Source organism: Ictidomys tridecemlineatus, chromosome 8 (assembly GCF_052094955.1).
Source record: "Ictidomys tridecemlineatus isolate mIctTri1 chromosome 8, mIctTri1.hap1, whole genome shotgun sequence".
NCBI lineage: Eukaryota > Metazoa > Chordata > Mammalia > Rodentia > Sciuridae > Ictidomys > Ictidomys tridecemlineatus.
This window is the reverse complement of record NC_135484.1, coordinates 51,338,160-51,356,026: the sequence shown is the minus strand read 5'-3', so window position 1 is coordinate 51,356,026 and position 17,867 is coordinate 51,338,160. Positions and strand designations below refer to the sequence as shown.

Genomic DNA, 17,867 nt, shown 5'->3' with positions numbered 1-17,867 from the left:
TTTAAAAGGTTCAAGAAGACAATGGAGGTTTAGATTTATTGGATTGGCTAATTTCTTGTTTATCCAACTTTACTTGGGTCAAACAATTATTCATAGGTACATGTTTATTAATATTGGGATTATTATGTTGTGCTTGCTGTTGCCAATGTTTGCCCTACTTTTTTGCCCATGGTGACATTAACAAAAAGACAAATTATTATTCATCTGAAAGGCCTTAAAAAACAAGAAAGGAAACATGAAAGGATTCTGATTGTGGAAATGTACATGGGAGTGTTTCCCTGGTGAGCAAACTCCCAGGGGATCATAGGTACCCTGTTTCTCACCCTTAGAAAGCCATGCAACCTCTCTTGGGATCCAATAATGTAGCTAATATATGTGCAATGTCTAGCTGGTCTGCAATGCCCTGAGAAGTCTCTGTGTTAGAGTCTCATCAAGCCTGGATCTTGGTTGTAGGCACATAGCTTCTGGGAATAAAGAAACTTGTTTGATAGATAATTACAATGTTTTATCAAGCCCTGGTACTCCTGGATCTGCCTGCCTAACAGTAACTTCAGACAATGGACTTTCTTGACAACTGCACAAAGTCCTAACCTTGAATATTTTAACTGTGAAATGTAACTGCAGTATAAGCAACCTTACTGCTACTCTAAACAATAATGTAGTTATGGTACTAATGATCTAATGTAACCTATTGGTATAAATAAATGTGGCCTCTTAAACAAAGAGCCACTCTGCTACCTTCCCTGCCTCTGCACCTTGTCTCTGTCTCCTCTTTATAATTATTATTTACAGCATGATAGTTTCCAGAACCATCCTTTTACCAGCAAAAGTCAAAATCATTCTTTTTTATGGCTGAGTAATATTCCCTATGTAAACATACACCTCATATTCATTATCCATTCATCCATGGAAGGGCAGCTAGGTTGGTTAATAGCTCTGCTCATAGTAGGTCAATTGTATGTTGATTTTAAGTCCTTTGTGTATAAAACAAAGAGTGGGAAAACTGGGTCAAATGGTGGTTTCACTCCAAGTTTTCTGAAGAATCTCTAGACTGCTCTCCAGAGTGGCTGCACAGCCATCAGCAATATATGGGTGAACCTTTTCCTCAACATGCTTATTTCCAACATTTATCATTACTTGTATACTTGATAATTGCCATTCTGACTGGAGTGAAATAAAATCTCAATATAGTTTTCATTGTATTTCTGTCATTTAGTTTGATACCATACCAATTATTGATTCTTTATTTTACTCCTTGTGTTTTAGAAGTTTTGTTGAGGAATTTGTTTCCTAAGCTGATGTGATGGAGATTTGGCCTATATCTAGTAGGCACAGGATCTCTGGTCTAATGCCTAGGTCCTTGATCCACATTGAGTTGAGTTTTGTGCAGAATGAGAGGGGGGTTGGTGATTTCATTTTGCTACATATGTATTTCCAGTTTTCCTCCAATGTATGTTTAGGACACCTTTGTCCAGTACGGCGAGATCACTCTACTTATTTGGGTTTGTCTCTGTTTCTTCTATTCTGTTCCATTGTGTCCATGTTTGTTTTTGTACCAATGCTATGTAGAATTTTTGTTGTTTGTTTGTTTGTTCATTTTAAGGCCAGGTGTTGTGATGCCTCCTGCTTCACTTTTCTTGAATAAAAGTGGCGAAAGAGAGCTTCCAAGTCTGGTTCCGTGTCAGGGGGAATGCTTTCAATTTTCTCCATTTAAAATGATATTGGCCTCAGTTTCCATCTACATAACATTTGTGAAGTATGTTCCTACTATCCCTAGTTTTTCTAGTGTTTTGAGCATGAATAAATCCTGAATTTTGTCAAATCCTTTTTCTGCATCTATTGAGATAATCATGTTATTCTTTGATATGGTGAATTACATTTATTGATTTCCATATGAATAACAAAATTGCATCCCCAGAATGAAACTCACTTAATCATGGTGCACTATCTATTTAATATTTTTTGTGTGTGATTTGCCCATATTTTATTAAGAATTTTGGCATCTATGTTCATCAGGGATATTGGTTTGAAGTTTTCTTTCCTTGATGTGTCTTTGTCTGATTTTGGTGTTAGGGTGATAGTAGGTTCATAGAATGAGTTTGGCAATCTTTCCTTCTTCTCTACTTCATGGAATAATTTTAGAATTGATGTTACTTCTTCTTTAAAAGAAAAAAATTCTACAGATTCGGAGAATTCATCTTATCCTAGGCTTTTCTTTCTTGGTAGGTTTTTGAGAGCATTTTCAATTTCTTTACTTGAAATTGATCTGATTAAATTTTCTATATCCTTCAGATTTAATTTTGGTAGATCATATGTCTTTAGAAATTTGTTGTCTTTATATTTTTCTATTTGATTTGATTATAAGTTTTCAAAAATAGTTTCTGATAATCCTCTGTATTTCAGTGGTGTCCATTGTGATATTTCCTTTTTCATCATGGAATTTGGGTCTTTTTCCCTTTCTCTTGGTTAGGTTGTCTAAAGGTTTTATTTATTTTTTCAAAAGACCAACTTTTTGTTTTGTTGATTTTTAAAATTTTCTTCTTTCAATTTTACTGATTTCAACTGTGATTTTAAGTTTTCCTGTATTCTACTGCTTTTGGTGTTAATTTGTTTTTCTTTTTCTAGGGCTTTGAGATGTAATGTTAGGTTATTTATTTGTAGAGTTTCTATTCTTTTAATGAATGAACTCAATGTAATGAACTTTCATAGTGTCCCAGAGATTTCATATGTGTGTCACTATTCTCATTTGCCTCTAAGCAGTTTTTAAATTTCACCCCTGATTTCTTCAGATGAACATTCGTCATTTAATAGCATGTTATTTAGTCTCCAGAGGTGTGTGAGAAACTCTGCATTTTTTTATTTTCTCATTGATTTCTAATTTTATTCCATCATAATCTGACAGAATGCAAGGCATTATCTCTATTTTTTTTTTTTTTTGTATTTTCTAAGAGTTGCTTTTTGGCCTACGATGCGGTCTATTTTAAAGAAGGATCCATGTGCTACTGAGAAGAAAGTGTATTTAGTCACTGATGAATGAAATATTCTATGTATGTTTGTTAAGTTTAAATTAGTAATTGTATTTTTTAGTTCTATAGCTTCTTTATTTAGTTTTTGTTTGGAGGATCTATCTGAGTTTGGGAGAGATGTGCTAAAGTCACCGAGTACTATTGTGTTATGGTCTATTTGATTCTTGAAATTGAGAAGTTTGTTTGATGTACATAGATGCTTCATCGTTTGGGCATAAATATTTACAAATGTTATATCTTGTTGGTGCATATTTCCCCTAAGCAGTTTGAAGTGACCTTCTTTGTCCCTCCTATTAACTTTTGTTTGAAGTCCACTCTAACAGTGTGGTTTTGAGGCAGCAGAGTTTCTATCCTGTGGGATTATAGTGTCCCTGAAGGATTGCAGTATGTCACTGCTTAGTGGGAGACAAATAATAACAACAACCAATGTAAACAATATACGGCATTAAACCAAATAGTTCCTGGTATGACATCTACAATGTTAGTCATCACAATAAATAGAAATGACATTATCAATTATTATCCACAGTAAAAACAGTAAGATTGCAAATGGGTTTCCAATTTTGAGTGGTGAACAGGGAGAAAACTAGGAGTGATTAAGGATGTGTTGATTACAGGTGGGATACAAATAAAAATAAAATATTATTGTGAGAGTGAATAATAGAGCAATAAATATTGGCAGTTAGCCAATATTTTAGTGTTTCCCGGTCACTCTTTGGTAAATCACTCCTGTCCCTGACCTTTCAAATTCGTGGCTGGGTGCTTAAAAGGTCATAGAAGATATGTTGCAGTTCTAATCCCCAGTGCCTCATAAGGTATCTGTATTTGGAGAGAACATTATAAAGAGAGGATTAAAATAAAACGTGGTGATTAGAATGAGTCCTAATTTGATAGGATTGGGATCCTGATAAGGTGAAATTTGGACCTAGATGTGTATAAGGGAAAGACCATTTAAAGACACCAGGAGAAGATGGCCATCAACAAGCCAGGGAGACTGGCTTCAAAACAGAGCTGCTCATCTCATGGAGATCAGAAAAATGGCGAGGAAAAGGAAGAACTGAGGAATGAGATGTCCCCTTCTAGGGAATCAACTCCAATGACCTACCTTCCAAACACGCCCTACTGCCTACAAGTTTTTACCAAATCCTAATAATCCTGTCAAATTATGAACCCATCAGTGGATTAATCCACTGATGAGGTTAGAGCTCATGATCCAATTCACCTTTCTGTAGAGCCACCTGGGCCACAAACTGCAAGTGCCCCTCAGTTCTCTTTTGTCCACCTCTCTATTTGGATTACAGATTAACACTCTCAGCTCTGAGATAGAAGCCAAAATTTATATGTCATTTATACTGTTTAAACAACAACAGATAACATTTACATTAGTACAGTAAACCATTTACATAACAGGTAAGAGAGTAGATGTCTTTTTTGGGGGGATGGGTGGGTACCAGAGATTGAAGTCAGAAACTCTCCACCACTGAGCCACATCCCTAGCCCTGTTTTGTATTTTATTTAGAGACAGGATCTCACTATTGGTTTTACTTTGAAAACTTGGATTACTAAGACTATTGCTTAGCACTTTGCTTTTTCTGAGGCTGGCTTTGAACCTGTGATCCTTCTGCCTCAGCCACTGGGATTAAAGTGTGCATCTGTTGAAGCTGATGTCTTTTACACTTTCCTCACTCTTAATTGTGATTATTTTTATAGTTTTGGAGGTTGTATGATATTTTTGGGAGAATTAATATTAGCTGCAAGTGTAGCCTGGTGAAGGAACATCAATACTTTTAAAAAGTGTATATCGTCTCAAAAGCTATGTAAGTTAGCATTAGAATTATTTTTACATTCTAGGCATCTACTGGGAAAGAGAACAACTAGAAGTTACTTTCTTTCTTTCTGTCAGATCTATGCAGATCTGACAGATCTAAGCTATGAGAATTTTTTGAATTAAAAAATTCTCATAGCTTAGATCTAGAAATTCAAGCTTGAACAGAAAGAGCCAAATGACCCTCTGAGTTTTAGAGGTATCAATGGTGACAAATACCAGTAAATAACATTAAGTTACTTGTTTGTTCTGCATGGAGTACCTTTTCCCCCATGAATAACTACTGCTTCTCCTGCCTCTGCCTCAGCAGAAATGCCAGACTCTGCCTTCTCTGTCCATGGCACAGAGAATGACAGCTCACTAACATGCCTAAGGAGGAAACAATTATCTTAGCCACTTTCTTTCTGCACCAGGAACACCTGAATTACTTTTTTCTCCTTTTAAAAATTCTCCCAAGGGATACATCAATTATTATTAACTTTAAACCCTTTTGCGAGCTAGTAGTGAAGGCATCAAGAAAGTATACATTCATTCATAACTGATTTTTTTTTAAATTAACAACTCAGTTAATCTACATTTCATAAAGCAATGCATTGCTCTGAAGCTGAGTTTCCTATAAATCTTTCGACTCCTCCTCATGGTTGATGATTCTCATTTCATTTCTGGCAACTATTTGAAACTTTTTATTTTGATCATACTTGCTAAAGTATCTTATTAACCTTTTAAGTACATGTTTTGTTTTAATTCGCTAGCCCCCGATGCTTGTTTCCTTGGGTTCATTTGTTGTTTAAACTTTATATTAACTCTTTCTTACTTATTTCTTCTATTCTCTATTCCATGTTTTCTTGTTGTTGTTTGTGGTATTGGGGATTGAATACTAAACTGAGCTACATTCATAGTCCTTTTCATTTTATATTTTGAAACAGATTCTCAGAAATTACTGAGGTTAGCCTCAAACTTGCTATCCTCCTGTCTCAGCCTTCCTAGCAGTTGGGATTGCAGATGCATGCCACTATCCAGGTATTTTCTTATGATTTTACATTAAAAGCATATGCCATTTGATTTCTATCTCTTTTCAAATACATATATCTAAATCCCTGTTGCTTCTGCCATACTCACCAGATGACTATTAAAGTATTTTAATTTAATTCCATCTTGATTTTTGCTATAATCTAACAATTATTTGGCATTGTTTCTATGGACCTAATTTCATTATATATGAAATTTTGTCTTTTGAGAAATCAAAATTCTTGTAATTTTTGATGTACAAGGAATTGCAGCCTGTGTGATAACACATTAATGGAATTGGCTGGCTTTTTCATTGTGGTCTAGGGCATGGTAAATTTTTGTGGCTGTAGCCTGTGTGTTTGAACATGATATGTAGTTTTGTGTACAACTTCTTGGTATAGCTACTCAGTCAGGCTTCTTAAGTGCATTACACAGCTCTTCTCAATCCCTCTCTGCTTGTTGGTGGTTCCTTGTTTCGGTTCTGAGAGAGGGATGTTCAGTTTATGCCTTTTATTCTGCAGGGTTTCCCATGTTTTTGCTCTAATTACCCCACTGTGTGGTACCTCAGATAACTATCTTATTGTTGTCCTGGGCTCTTTGATCCCTGGTATATAATACTGAAAGCATAAAGCAGCCTGTTTCATCTCAACTTCTTCAAGGGAATATTTTCTTGCACATCCTATATTTGCTTTTGTTTTTTGAAATTGATCTACTCTTTCATAATCTATTTTTGTGTTCAGTCCTTGAGAATTCTGATTCTTATTTTTGATCACTGAGCATGTCAAATGTCCTTTTCTAATTTCTATGAGGATTTGGAGGTAGAATGAGAAAGAGAGGTGAAACATGCTCATTTCCAGCCTTTAAGACTGAACTTGAAACCTTAGAGTAGTTTTGAATTTCACTTTTCAAAGTGCTAGTGATGATGAGCATATTTGCATATATTTGTTGATTAATTGTATATCATCTTCTGAGAAGTGTCTGTTGAGGTCCTTGGCCCATGTATTGAATGGGTTATTTTATTTATTTATTTTGTGTGTGTGTGTGTGTATTTAGATTTGTGAGTTCTTTCTATACCCTAGAGAGTAGTTTCGCACACATTTGTAGGAAGATTAACATAACACTCCAGTGAATTCAGTGCAGCTGAATTAAGAAGTTGCAGAAGCACCAATGGGAATCCATTCTTGGCTCCTTGTTCAACAGCTGTGCCTCTTATTAACCAAGCTGGAGTTGGACTTGGTAGAACTGGGCATCCTCTTTTTAAATCCTTCGCAGATTTCATGCCCACCTTCACACCACTGCCAGTGTCCCCGGACAACAGTGCCAGACTTGTACTCCAGGATCTTCTAAATATTTAGAACTTTAAAGAAGCCATAACCCTTTTTGATGTTTAACAGCACGGCCTTTTGGAAAAGAACTCTCCATTTGTAGACAAAAAAGACAAAAAAAAAAAAAAAAAAAGCTGATATATATAGGTATATAGATACTAGGTATTTTTTTTTCTTTTTTTTTTTTTTGTTTCTCGTTGTAGTTTTTTCTTTCTTTTTTTTATATAGCTCTTGTTAAAATTTTTTTGTTGTTGTTGCTGTAGCACTTTTTGTTTATAAAATTTTGCTCCAATGTAGCAGGTAATCATCACCAGTCTTCAATTCTGATGTACTTTTGTAAGCAACTGTACAGAGCAGCATTAGTGAACCACTAGCTCCAATGACTATATTTGTTAAATTTAATGGCATTAAGATAAAAATGGTACATTTAAATAACAGGAAAGATGAAAAATCCAAACCACCTGAAGGAGATCTCAGATTTAGAGAAGAAAACGAAATATAAAGTTGCAAAATGTTGAGAATATTTAGTTTATCCCAAATAACCTGGTACAAGTACTAAAAGAAAATTCCAGTGCAGAGGGCCTTATCATGAAGCTTAGTGGATAAATTCTAAGTTACTTTTAATCCAAATACTATGACCCCTGTCCATTTTACTTATTTCCCTTTCTATAGAAAAGTCACCTCACATTAATTCAGTTTTCCAGATGTTAAATATGTCCAGAAGTAAGAGTATATTTATGAGTCAACCCCAAAGTGGAATCACATCATCCACTGCCAATGGAAAAGTTAATTAGTAAGAATATATCATTAAATATCTGGACTGTTTATCTACATACTTTGGGGGCTCTACAATAATGCCTATGACACATTTTTAAAACTGTTGATCAAAAAAATTGGGGGAGAGAAATAAGCTAACATCAGTTTTTGAAAGATGAAAGGCTTTAAAAAAGGAGTAGTTTCAACCTTTTCATAAATTAAGGTAAAAGATAATCAAAAGATTCTAGCTTAAGTAGGTGAAATCAGAGAAGAGAAAAAGCAGATTGCATAGCACATACTTCTCTAACACCTGTAGCTTCTAAAACCATTCAGAATATTTTTATTAAAATTAATTCAAATAAAATTTAATAAATTTATAAATATAAATTATATTATCATTTAATATAAATTGATCTAATTTAAATTTATTTTATGAATTAATATTGTTTAAATTTATTTTATTAATACTATTGTTTGATTTAAATTTATTTTCTTAATTGATTTTTTAAATTAATTTTGATTAAATTTTAGATTGATTTATATTGAAGAATTCATCAAATTTCATTTAAATTAATACAATTTACAAAGTCAATTTAAATAGCATTCAATATAGATTAAATCATTTAATATTAACTATATAATATAATAAAAATATTAATAAAATTAATTTTCATAAAAATCCTCTTAGTGGTTTTAGAAACTACAGGTATCTGAGAAATATTAGCAAAAGCAATTCTAAGCAGGAAGTATGAATCTTTCGCGGTATAGCGATACCAGATTTCAAACTGTACTACAGAGCAAGAGTAACCAAAACAGCATGGTACTGATACCAAAACAGGCGGGTGAACCAATGGTACAGAATAGAGGACACAGAGACCAATCCACAAAATTACATCTTTATTATATTTGATAAAGGGGCTAAACGCATGCAATGGAGGAAGGATAGCATCTTCAACAAATGGTGGTGGGAAAACTGGAAATCCATATACAACAAAATGAAACTGAATCCCTTTCTCTCGACATGCACAAAAGTTAACACAAAATGGATCAAAGAGCTTGATATCAAATCAGAGACTCTGCATCTGATAGAAGAAAAAGTTGGCTCCGATCCACATATTGTGGTGCCAGGCTCCAAACTCCTTAAGAGGATACCCATAGCACAAGAGTTAATAACAAGAATCAACAAATGGGACTGGCTTAAACTAAAAAGTTCTTTTCTCAGCAAGAGAAACAATAAGATAGGTAAATAGGGAGCCTACATCCTGGGAACAAATTTTTACTCCTCACACTTCAGATAGAGCCCTAATATCCAGAGTATACAAAGAACTCAAAAAATTAGACAATAAGAAAACAAATAACCCAATCAACAAATGGGCCAAGGACCTGAACAGACACTTCTCAGAGGAGGACATACAATCAATCAACAAGTACATGAATAAATGCTCACCATCTCTAGCAGTCAGAGAAATGCAAATCAAAACCACCCTATGATATCATCTCACTCCAGTAAGATTGACATCCATTATGAAGTCAAAATACAATAAGAACTGGCGAGGATGTGGGGAAAAGGGTACACTTGTACATTGCTGGTGGGACTGCAAATTGGTGCGGTCAATTTGGAAAGCAATATGGAGATTCCTGGGAAAGCTGGGAATGAAACCACCATTTGACCCAGCTATAGCCCTTCTCGGACTATTCCCTGAAGACCTTAAAAGAGCGTACTATAAAGATACTGCCACATCAGTGTTCATAGCAGCACAATTCACAATAACTAGACTGCAAAACCAACCTAGATGCCCTTTAATAGATGAATGGATAAAAAAAGTGTGGCATTTATATGCAATGGAGTATTACGCAGCACTAAGAAGTGACAAAATCATAGAATTTGCAGGGAAATGGATGGCATTAGAGCAGATTATGCTAAGCGAATCTAGCCAATCCCTAAAAAACAAATGCTAAATGTCTAATTTGATATAAGGAGAGCAACTAAGAACAGAGCAGGGAGGAAGAGTATGAGGAAAAGATTAACAGTAAACAGAGACAAGTGGTGGGAGGGAAAGGGAGAGAGAAGGGAAATTTCATGGAAATTGAAGGAGACCCTCAATGTTACACAAAATTAAATATAACAGGGTGTGAGGAAAAAGGGGGAAAAAACAAGCAAGAGAATTTAATTACAGCAGATGGGGTAGAAAGAAAAGATGGGAGGGGAGTGAGAGAAGATACTAGGCGATAGGAAAGGTAGCAGAATACAACAGTCACTAATATGGCATTATGTAAAAACGTGGATGTGTAACCGATGTGATTCTGCAATCTGTATTTGGGGTAAAAATGGGAGTTTATAACCCACTTGAATCAAATTATGAAAGATGATATGTCAAGAGCTTTGTAATGTTTTGAATAACCAATAAAAAACATGTTCCATTTAAAAAAATGACATTGGTGATTTATTGTGATCATTTTATACACAGCAGAACAACATTTAAATCTTTGTCCTACTTATAAAAGTCACTAGATGCGAAAGTATCTACTTTCACAGTTTGTATATAACATTTATGGACTATTTTACATTCTATTTTAAAAATATTGATTATTTAGCCTTTAGTGGACACAACATCTTTATTTTATTTATTTTTTTAGGTAGTGCTGAGGATCAAACCCCATGCCTCACGCATGCTAGGTGAAGGAGCTACTACTTGAGCCACATCCCCAACACTCTCTTAAATTCTTATTTTCACCTTGCTTCCTTATGATAATGAGAATTCAAATTTATGGGTAATATATCATTCACTGAACAACTTGTCAGTCCAAATCAATCCTTCTACTACTGTATTGTCACTGGAGTGTTATGTTAATCTTCCTACAAACGTGTGCGGAACATTTCATTGATTATGCCAATTCTTAAAAATACAAATGTGCCGAGCCCTAATATCCAGAGTATACAAACAACTCAAAAATTAAACATTAAGAAAACAAACAACCCAATCAACAAATGGGCCAAGGACCTGAACAGACACTTCTCAGAGAAGGATATACAATTAATCAAAAAATACACGGAAAAAATGCCCACCCTCTCTAGCAATCAGAGAAATGCAAATTAAAACCACTCTAAGACACCAAATCAGTCCAGTAAGAATGGCAGCCATTAGGAAGTCAAACAACAACAAGTGCTGGCAAGGATGTGGGGGAAAAGGTACACTTGTACATTGCTGGTGCGACTGCAAATTGGTGCAGCCAATTTGGAAAGCATTATGGAGATTCCTGGGAAAGCTGGGAATGGAACCACCATTCGACCCAGCTATTCCCCTTCTCGGACTATTCCCAAAGACCTAAAAAGAGCATACTATAGGGATACAGCTACATCAAGGCTCATAGCAGCACAATTCACAATAGCTAGAATGTGGAACCAACCTAGATGCCAGTCAACAGATGAATGGATTAAAAAAATGTGGCATTTGTACACGGTGGAATATTACTCAGCACTAAAAAATAACAAAACCACGGCATTTGCAGGGAAATGGATGGCATTAGAGGAGATTATGCTAAGTGAAGTTAGCCAATCCCTAGAAAAGAAATGCTGAATGTCTTCTTTCATATAAGGAGGGGGACTCAAAACAGAGCAGGCTGGAAGAGCATGAAAAGAAGATTACCAATTGGAAGGGACAAGAGGTGGGAGGGAATGGGAGAGAGAAGGGGAATTTCATGGAAATGGAAGGATACCCTCATTGTTATACAAAATTACATATAAGAGGATGTGAGGGGAAAGGGGGAAAAAGGAGAGAAATGAATTACAGTAGCTGGGGTAGAGAGAGATTATGGGAGGGGAGGGGACAGAAGGGGGGATAGGGAGGGAATAGAAAAGGCAGCAGAATATAACAGACACTAGTGTGGCAGTATGTATCAACTTGGACGTATAACCAATGTGATCCTGCAAACTGTACACGTGGTAAAAGTAAGAATTCATACCCCACTTGAATCAAATGTATGAAATATGATATGTCAAGATCATTGTAATGTTTTGAGCAACCAATAAAAATTTAAAAAAAGAGACAAGAAGAGACGAGGCCCACATTGAAGAGATTTAAAAATTCTACTGAAATCTATAAGAAAATGTTTGAATGAATTATGAGGTATTAAAAGAAGTACAAACTTAATGTCTTGCATAGAATTTATCACCCTATGTTTATAGACTCAAAAAGCTTTCATTATTTTAACCTTCAACGGTGTTTTAACAAAGCCACATTATTAAGGGCTCTCTACTTCTGGCTTATTCTTTCTTACTCAGTCTTTTGCCCCATATGAGATCCTCACCACCACAGTCGTCAATGGCTGACCTCGTACTATAATTCAAGGATCACTCTATGGAACATCTTCTCCACTGATTGACTGTATTCAATTGCACTTCACAGCAGGAAATGTATATAACACAGCTTTATGTTGTTCACAGTATCTATCACAATACCTTGTGCTTTTTGGGCACTGAATATATGTATAAGGATACCCTTATGATTATTGGATGCTTTTTGTCACATGTGCTCGCGAATGAGCCGGGGTTTTCCCTCCATATCCCCCATAGCTTCCAGGAACATTCCAAACATTCTCTTTGGAAGAAGAGAAATGCTTTCATTTGGATGGTCAGTTTCGAATACAGTAGGTAGGTTTCTCTCTCATAATAGAAATATAAAATGACAAACAGCTGTGGTCAGAGCGAACCATGCCAGAAGACTGAATCTGAGTGATCAGAAATGCCTTTCAGCAGGAGGAGCAACCACCACTGGAACCAGATTCAAGCCAAATGTGATAGGTCTTACACTGAAAAAGGATCATTATTTGTGATTGAAAACAATAAACAAACACAGAACACCTAAAGAGAAGGAGGCACCCTGCTATAATTTGGATCTGGAATGTTGCCCAAAGGTCATGTGTTGAAAGCTTGGACCCCAATCTACCAGCATTCAGAACGGACTCTACAGAAAGGTGAATCGAATCCTGAGCTCTAACCTCATCTGTGGATCAATCCACTGATGGGTTCATGATTGGACAGGACTATTGGGAGTTGGTCAAAACTGTGGGGGCGGTAGGGCCTAGTTGGAGGGTAGGCCATTGGAGTTGATTCCCTGGACGGGTACATCATATTCCTCAGTCCTCTCTTCCCCTCACCATTTCCCTGATCTCCATGAGTTGAGAAGCTCTGTTTTGAAGCCAGGCTCTCTGCCATGGTAATCTGCCTCACTTCAGGCCACAGCAATGGAGCCTGAAATTGAACCAAAATAAATATTTACTCATTTAATTTTCTCAGGTATGTTGTCAAAGTGATGAAAAAGTCTTCTCACACACACAAACACACACACACACACACACACACACACACAGGAGGAATGGTCTAAAGGGAGAAAAGGACACTTGGTATTGTTGACGCCTTCTTCAACAGTAGACACAGCTGGGGTACAGCGTGGATTCTCACTTCAGCAGATGCTAAGAGGGGCTTAAATTTTTATATTAGTCTTTTATGAGGAGAGACTGACTAACACAGGCCTGACTTCTCTCTCAGATTTGGAGATGAATAAGAAGGACCAAGAAGATTTCCTTTTCTAGCCCAGGACACAAATGCAGTCACTAGTTTCTGATAGCAATCGGAGTAATTATGTCTACTTGCTCCGCTATCTCGAAGGCAAGAGACATTATGAGGTGATTCATATAATCCTTAGGATCTACTTAACCATTAACTTTCCAAAAATTCTTCCTTTTTTTAAATTTTATTTCTGCCACCTTGAGGTTTTGTTTCCTGAACAGACATAGAGAAAGAACAGCTCAAGGAAAAGAGTCTCCTGAAAATGGGCTCTGGGAAGAGAGTAATGGGAGCAAACCCAAACCCCTTCTAAAGGGTAATAAGGAAAATGATCCTAAACAAAACAAAAAGCAAATAGGAACAAAGTGGCAGCAGGCTCTGTTTGTTGGCCACTTTCTCTGCACCAGCCATCAGGTGAGAACTACACACTATGTTGTCATTTACTGTTCAACTCATGCTTGTGAGAGAGGTCTTATAAATGCGTTCTGTCAGTTTAGCTCCAAAATTGCTCTGGTCCCAATGGGTATGTCTGTTACAGCCCACGTGCTTCATCTCTTTGCTTTGTCCCCAACTCTACAAAACTGCCTCCTCATTAACTTGTTGGAATTTAAACACCTTGGAAAGCAGGGCCTTATCTTAACTCCTTCTGATCCTCAGAGGTATGGGAATTACATTTAGGATTGTTACTCCATAGTAGAAAATTTCTCAACTTTTTATTTCACTCTGTACTCTTGAAACCTGGATTATATCTGGCACTGATAAACAACAATAGGTTAAGTGGACATCAACCCATTGGCTCTAAAACAAATTTTCTTAAGTGAAATTTAAGCGGAATTTTTGAGCACCTAAATAAACTTCAATCAGAATTAACAAGGACCAAATAATGTTCAAATGAACTCGAAAATGTATAGATTAACAGCAAAACTTTACTTTTGGAAAGGGTAAAGATGGTTCTTTAGTGAAATCTAATCCATATTATAATTTGAATTCTGAGACTGATTAAGACTTTGTGATGGTTAATTTTATATGTTAACTCGCCTGGGCTACGATGCCCAGATACTTGGCCAACTTTTATTCTGGGTGTGTCTGTGCTGGTGTTATGGGGTGACATTTACTTTTGAATCGGGGACTTTTAGTTACATAGATTCCATTCTCTAATGTGGAGCGAGACCTCACCTCGTCAACTGAATGCAACTGAATGGGACAAAAAGCCCACCTCTCCCAGACAAGAGGGAACTGTCCAGTGAACTACCTTTGGATTTCATCTACAACATTGATTCTTCCTGGCTCCACAGCACACTGCCTTGGGACTCAAACTAGGACACTTTCCTGGATCTCTAGCTCCTCCCAGCCACCCCTGCCCAATCCCGTGAGCCAATAGCTGACAGGAAAGTGCAGGGAAGAAGCAGAGGCCCTGCAGGGGGTGAGTGTGCTACTGGCTGCAGGTCCCTGGTCAAAGCGCAGGACAGGCTTCTGAGTTTACAGGCAGGGAGGGATGATTGGTGGTTGGTGGAGCCCCAGGAACCCCGCGCTCTGAGGAATTCTGAGCGCTTGGGTCATAATTGACCCCGGCAACGCCGGAGGACGTTCGGGGCAGAGAAGTGGATGGTGATGGACGCGCTTCTCAGAGCTGGTCCGATGGCTCGCTGAAGTGGCCACGATGTCGGCCTGGTTTGGAGGCCTGGGCTCAGGCTTGGGCCACTTCTTGGCTCAGGTGGGGAGCAGCTTGGCTTTCCTCACCGGCCATAGCTCCACCCTCACCAGGGACATGCTTCTGGATGACTTAGGAGACCCAGAAGCAGCTTTACATCATTGTCGGAGAAAGGAAATGGAAACTACTGATTCCACACTAAGATGTGAGAATGAAAGACCGAAAAAGTATTGTACTGACCTGGAAGAAAAGCATGAAGCGCCAGAGCTACAAAGAAACCATCAGTCTGTAAGTTGCCAAGATCAACTGCAACAGAAAGAGGTAGAGGTCAGCCATCTTAAAGCAGGACAGACTGTACTGCAAGATCAAATGTTCCAACTACGGGCAGCTGCTCAATCAGTACGCTCGGGAGCTTGTGGTGTGCCAACAACAACCGCACCGGCTCCGTTCGGTTCCCTGATCGGTAGTCATTCTTCAGCCTTTCGTGATGATGACACGGACTTTAGTGACATAATTGTATCACAACAAGAAACAAACAGATTATCAACTGAAGTTGCAAAACAGGAATCTGAAGTTGGCCACTCGAGGCAGATTGCTGAGGCTCAGGGAACACACCATTCTGACTCGAGTGAAATCTGCAAAGTACTAAATACTATCAAGACTCTTCAACCAAACCACAGTCCAGACATAGATGATCATCAGCATGAAATTTCAGTTTGGGAGCAGAGTTCTACTGTGGCAGAAAAGGGAAGAACCCTTCCTCAGCATTCAGCAGTGGAAGAAGTGCTCAGGCTTCAACGAGCCCTGGCTGATGCGGAGAAGGAAATCGTGAGACTAAGTGGTTTAAACCAGGATAACCGCCTTGCTGAAGACAATCTGAAACTTAAAATGCATGTTGAAGCTTTAGAAAAAGAGAAGTCATCATTGAGTCAAGAAAAAGAGGAACTTCAGATGTCACTGTCAAAATTGAGCTGTGACTATCAAGTCATGAAAAGCAGAGCTTCAACAGACGTGAATTTGAATGTACAATTACTAGACTTAAAACTTCACTTGAAGGCAAAGGAGGAAGAACTGAATCAGACTATCAATGAGAAGAAAATGCTGATAGCTGAGTTAGAAGAACTGGATCATCAGAATCAGGAAGCTTCAAAGCACATGATTTTGATACAAGATGAGCTATCCAAACAACAAAATGAAGGAGACCTTGTCATCAAGAAGTTGGAACAAGATCGAGATGACGGAAAAAAGAGAGTTCGTCAACTTGAGGATGAGCAAATGAACATATCCCAAGAGTTGCATGTGCAGAAGGAGAAGTTAACTGAGAATGCGCAGAGCCTCAGTGATTTGCATTTAACTAAGCAGAAGCTTGAAGGTAAAGTAGAAGATTTAGTAGATCAGCTAAATCAGTCACAAAAAAATAGTTTAAACCTCCAGCAGGAAAACCTGGGGCTTAAGGATCACATTAGACAACTTGAAGAGGAGCTGTCTGGATTTAAGAGTAAGTATCCAACTTCTCTGAACGAAGACTCGAACAGTCACTGGAAGGATGACATGCTTAAAGAACGAGAAGCTGAAGTGAGCAACCTAAGGCAAAATCTTTCTGAAGAGGAACAGCTCAATGAAAACTTAACGAAAGTTGCTGTTGAACTCAAGACGGAAAATGAAATGTTGATTTTAGCACGTGACGATGTAAGGCGTAAGTTGGAAGAATCTATTGCTGCTTACAATCAGATCTCTCAAGAAAGAGACACTATCACGGAGACTCTCCAAAGAGACAAAGAAGAGACTGAAGCCAAACTGCACCAGGCAGAAAAAAGACTGTTGGAAGAAGCAAATAATCACAGGCAGACTATTGAGGAACTCTCCAATGCACACAATTTGAAGACCTCTTACTTAAAGCTGAAACACGAATGTGCACTTCAACTCAATCAAGAGAAGGACTTTGAAATAGCAGGACTCAAAAAGAATATTGAGCAAATGACTGCTGATGAAAAAGAAACTGAGGAAATTTTGGCATCTTACATAGAAGAAGAGGAGCGATTGACACAAGTCATAAATGAGAAAGAAGTTTTTATTGAAAAACTCGAAGAAAAAAGTTCACAACTACAAAAGGATTTAGATAAGTGTTCTCAGGCCTTAAGAGAAAATGAAACTTTAAGGCAATCCCTTGAAAGAAAGGACAGAAGTCTTACCTACGTGAAAGCAGAAAACAACTATCTGCGAGTAGAACTGGAAATACTTCGGGAACAGCACAATCAAGCTGTACCAGTGGCTGAGCCTGAAGCTCTTGATGCTATCACAGAACTAGAATTGGAGGTATCTCAACTGAATATAGTCAAAAATCATCTGGAAGATGAAATTCAAGACCATCTGAATATAATTGAAAATCAAAACCAGCGTAAAATGCAACTACTTCAGTCTTTACGGGAGCAGGAGGAGGAAATGGATGAATTTAAGTACCAATATGAGCAGATGAATGCTGCGCATAGCCAGTTAATTTTAGAAAGAGAGGAGGAAATTAAGAACTTGCAGAAAACTATTGAAGAACTAAAAGCCCAGTTGCCTGGAGAGAGAGGAGATGCTCAAACATTGAATTCTGATGTTTTTCAAGAGACCAAAGTAAAAATCCTAAGAGAAAACGAGGTTCAACACTTACGGGACCATGTGTTTGTAGACAAAAAGAGAAAGCAAAACAGCTGGTATATGTAAG

At 37.3% G+C, this 17,867-nt stretch overlaps 1 protein-coding gene across 12 annotated transcripts in view; it reads right to left on the bottom strand.

Moving 5' to 3' along the window:
* The window catches only part of LOC144366099 (heat shock factor protein 2-like), a 102,429-nt gene that overhangs the window by 26,502 nt on the left and 58,060 nt on the right, over positions 1-17,867 (bottom strand). For 2 of the 12 annotated variants that reach the window (XM_078019459.1, XM_078019467.1), the window contains one exon: positions 7,145-7,275. The exons of 8 other annotated variants lie outside the window; for them this stretch is intronic. The gene's annotated coding sequence lies outside the window, so the exon portion shown is untranslated. Of the gene's footprint in view, positions 1-7,144; positions 7,276-15,397; positions 15,464-17,867 lie in introns of all 12 variants that reach the window. 2 more of the 12 variants (XM_078019460.1, XM_078019458.1) reach the window with 2 other exon arrangements.